This window comes from Heterocephalus glaber, unplaced genomic scaffold (assembly GCF_053883595.1).
Source record: "Heterocephalus glaber isolate CG9 unplaced genomic scaffold, H.glaber_assembly_v1.0 deba00001613, whole genome shotgun sequence".
Lineage (NCBI taxonomy): Eukaryota > Metazoa > Chordata > Mammalia > Rodentia > Bathyergidae > Heterocephalus > Heterocephalus glaber.
The window spans coordinates 18,052,648-18,057,109 of record NW_028258384.1 but is presented as its reverse complement, the minus strand read 5'-3'; the positions used below and the strand labels follow the sequence as shown (position 1 = coordinate 18,057,109).

At 37.5% G+C, this 4,462-nt stretch overlaps 1 pseudogene; it reads right to left on the bottom strand.

The window, feature by feature from the left end:
• Positions 1 to 847: 847 nt before the first annotated feature.
• LOC101715912 (spartin pseudogene) lies at positions 848 to 3,728 on the bottom strand (annotated as a pseudogene).
• Between the last annotated feature and the right edge of the window lie 734 nt (positions 3,729 to 4,462).

Here is a 4,462-nt window from a genome sequence, read left to right as displayed (position 1 = left end):
CAGGTTTAGGATTAGCACAATATTGATTTCCTAAATTGAGGGGAGAAGTGTTTCTTTTTTTTTGCCACTTTAAATGTTTGATACAGTTTATCAGTTAAAATGTATATGAGCCTGTTGTTGTCGTATAGGTAGGTTTTCAAGCTAGGAATATACTTTCTTTAATAGGTGCTATTCAAATTTTATATTTCCTCCAGAGTTAGTTTCATTAATTTGTCTTCCCAGGTACTTCTTAGAAGTTGTCAAATTTATTTCAAAACAGATTTTTGAAATATGCTTCCTATATCCTTTTAAATTCTGTAAAATCTGTGGTAATGTATCCTAGATCTTGATATTTTAATTTTAAAAATCTATAATTGATATTGTGCATTAGGAAGTAAAGGTCTAAAGGAGCAGGGGAAGTGGAAGAGGTAAGGGAAAGGAAAGAAGGGAAAAAATTTGAGAAAAGGAAAAAAATGGAAACAAAATCTTTGCAAATAGGGAAGGGTGGAGGGGGTGAAGGGAGGGCAGGGGAAGGGGAAAAAAATAAGAACCAAGAGACTCATGTAATGGTACAAGATCCCAATAATGTATGTAAATGTATTTTATACCTAAAATGTACCAATAAACTTAATGAGGAAAAAAAAGAATATTTTAGCCACACTTAGGGCAAAAATAAACTTACTGAGAATGTAAATTCATTATTTCTAAAGACTAGATGCAACAATGCTAATTGTTTTCTTCTAAGTGGAATACATGCCAGAGCACTTACAGCAGTCTTTTGATAGGAAGGAATACATTAAAAAAATACTAGTTAATCTGTGGAGAATTTGCCTATCATACAAAAATTCCTCCATTTGGTAAGGCTTTGTTATGAGCCATTCCTGACACTGCCATAATTTATCTTTTTCCTTTGCTTTTTTTTTTTCTCATTTTTCCATTTTATCATATTTGCATTTGATGTTCCTCCTGGACCTTCCCTCTGAGTATTATCTATTATTTGACTGTCCTTAAGGAGTTTTTATTCCATTTGCTTTGCAGTTTTCTTCATCATAGCTTTGATATAAATATTGTCAATATTATAGGCAGTTACAATAACACTGTTGGCAGAATGCACTGCGTGGTGTGTTGCTTCTCTGCATTATGCCTGTATTTGTGACAGTTTATACAGTTTTGGCTGCAACATTGTCAGCAATGCATTTAGCTACACATTCTAATCCCTCCCAGACAGTTGAAGACCCTTGAACATTATTTGCTCCAACAACCATAGCAACATTCAGGGTAGACTTTCCATCTTTGTCTCTTTTAAGGGATTCTGAAACAAATTTACTTTCATGCCTCTTAACCTGTGGAGCTAATTCTTCTCCAACACTATTTGCTACAGTGTAAACTTCATCAACCATGCACTGGCTGACTTTGGCTGCTTCTCCTATAGCCTGCTTGGCTATATAAAGTCCCCTAGTGACAGCTGGACTAACTTCCACTGTTTTTTCTTCTGCCTGAATCTGTTTTTGGAGATTAGAAGCACTTTTCTGGATTGCTTTGCCAGTAAATTCATCACTTTTGACTAAACCTCAACTTACCCAGGAAGCACGTGACAAACTGTTTTGAGCCACTTTCTCATTCCATTCAGGATATTGTTTTGATTTTTCTCCTGAAACTGGCTCACGGAGAATAATGTGACTCACATTAATTCTTCATTTGAAGTACCTCTAGTCTTTTTCTTATGTTTTCCTTTAAGATGCACATCCTTGTTGGCTTGGACTAATGAATGATCCATCTGACTCATGTCACACTTACTACCAGAGGCTTCTTGTCTTTTGAGGGGGATTGAACTCGGGACCTTCCACTTGCAAGACAGGTGGTGGCACCACTGAGCTAAATCCCTGGCCCCAAGTGGCTTCTTTCACTCAGTCAGAGTGATATTTTGTTCTAGGGATTTAAAATTCATTTTCTCCTTCTGCCCTATTCCAGTTGGCCTGGAATCAAAGGACAGGCATTTGTCATAATAGATCCTCAAATAATTCTCTACCATCTTCTGCTAGCTCAAAGGATAACACTATACCCCACAAAGCATAGTGCTGCTTGTAACATTGTATCAGGAAACACTAGCCTCTTACAGAACATTTGTAAACGGGAGATCGATCAGGAACCACAGCATACAACCAGTTCTAAACCTGAAGAAACTCAGGAAGGCAGTTTAGAACAATATCAAGAGAATTAAGCAAGAATTTCACAATTCGAAGGTACCCAGGATATGAAGGTGCAATAATCTCCCTAGCAGTGATACATCTTGTAAGGGTAGATTTTTATTTACAGTTTGTAAAAAACCCTACATCAATAAAAGAATTAAAGATATAAATTCAGAAGGAGAAATAAAATCATTTTATTGGAAAAGGAAGAGAAATAAGAAACAGAATCCCTTTATTGGAAAAGAGAAATTAGGAGATATTCCTTGTTGGAATAAGTTAGGGTGCCTAGAGCCTGAACTGGGAGGGAGGATCTTTGTTCTCAGCCCCTTTTATTACATAACAAGAAAAGGACTATCCCCTTTGAGAGTTGTTATAACTTGATTGCCTCTTTGGGGCTCTAAAACCACTGACTGGGCCATTGTCCCTTCTATTGCCAAAGTGTACATTCTTGGATAAGCACTTCTTTGGTCTCTTTGTGCTGTTCAGGTACTTTACAACAGAGTCCCACATTTAAGGATGAGTTAGCAAAAGGTGATATGTGCACATTTTAGTGCATCAATATGGTGAGAAAATAATAAAATATATGTAATTATTTGTGTGTGTCTAGCTGTTAGTGCATATTTTAAATACTAAATTAGTTTTTATAATATAGTCCCTCCTCCCTTCTTTTTTTTTCTTGTGTTTAATTGGAGGTGGAGGGAGGAGGGAATTGAGCCTTGGCATGAACTGAGCCAGACCAAGGCAGCCTTACCAGATCTCTGCTTGTTTTCTTAGCTACTCTCTCTTTAACAGGGGTTTAATTCTACATTTCCCAGAAACCTCACTGAGGCCTTTTAGCTTTCCATGAATGTCCCCCAACTTTCTCTATAGCAGGATTTACAAAAAGAAAATCAGCACTTTACTTGATATCAAAAATCAATTCATCTGCTTTCATCCTTAAGGTCTCAAGAGGAGTTGGCTGAGAAAGATTCCTATAGAAATCTTCTCCAACTGATGAAATTACACCAGAATCTGTTCCATAAGATACAGAGCATTGACACCCTGAGGAGGAGCTTCCGATGGACAGCTTGGAGATGGTAAGGCTACAGAAGAAATTGCAGCAATGTGTCCTGAACTTATAGTTGCAGAGTTTCCATTTATTTCATCATTCTGTGAAGGTAAGTTAAAGGACTGAAGCCCTGGAGAGTTTTCACACATATCCTTAGGTGATAATTCTGGATATAACCAGGATACCTCCTTAGGATCTTTCCATTGGGAAGTAGCAAGACCTTTCTCTAGAATTTATTATCTAGTGTATACATTCAGTAGTGTTTCTTTCATTTTCTCTTGCATCTTTATAGCAGGTTCCCATCCAGGGCCTGTGTATTGAGGCTCTGTTGATATAATGCTAATTTCCTTCAGCAAGTGACCTATTCCTTGCTTATAGTAGTTCTTTGCTTCTTCCTTCTGACTTAATTCATCTGTATTCAATCCTTCATTAGAAAATAGAAAGGTATTCTTGTATGCTTCCCTGATCATCTTAATTTCAGCGGGTTCTCCATTTTGTGGCTCTTGCTTCATTTCTGCACCTTCCAGATGTGCCAGCTCAAGCACTGCCCAAAAACCCCCAGAACCAATACAACCACCAAGGACCCACAGTTTGCAGTGGCCCACAGGCTGCCTTGCCAGGCTCACAGAGCATCCCAGCTGCAGGCCACATTAAGTGCCCTCATGCACCTAGTACTTGTTTTTTAATACAGTACGTTTTGTTAAAGTTTTAGTTCTTTTCCTAGGTTTTTGTTTTGAAATAGTCTATTGTTCCCAATTGTTCTTTTCTTTGGTAAATGTTTTTAAATATATATATTTTTAAAAGAAAAAAACATATAATGATAGGAAAGGACTGTAAGAAACATACACAAAGTGATCTATTTCCAAGACAAGCTCTTTTAGGTGGAGGACATGACTGAGGGTCAGGCATCTGAGAAGCTCTCTAAACAAAGCTAAATAGTCAATTAAATATGTAATTCTTTACGCTAACTCTGACTGGAAAAGTACTTGCAGTTATAGTTTAGTCATTTGCTTTGAAAACGCACAAATGTTTACAGAAGGAATTGACTAAGGAAGTGGGCACCAAGGCAGAAGATTTACTGCTGAGTGACCTGATGAGGAAATGAGGAAGGAACCTGCATGATAGGAGGGGGAAGGGATCTGCATGCTAGGAGTTAAATTGCTGACTAAAACCACTCTGGGGTTGCGTCAGCCAGTTTTGTTAGGCCAACACCCTCTTGCAAGATTGAAAAAATTAAAACACATTT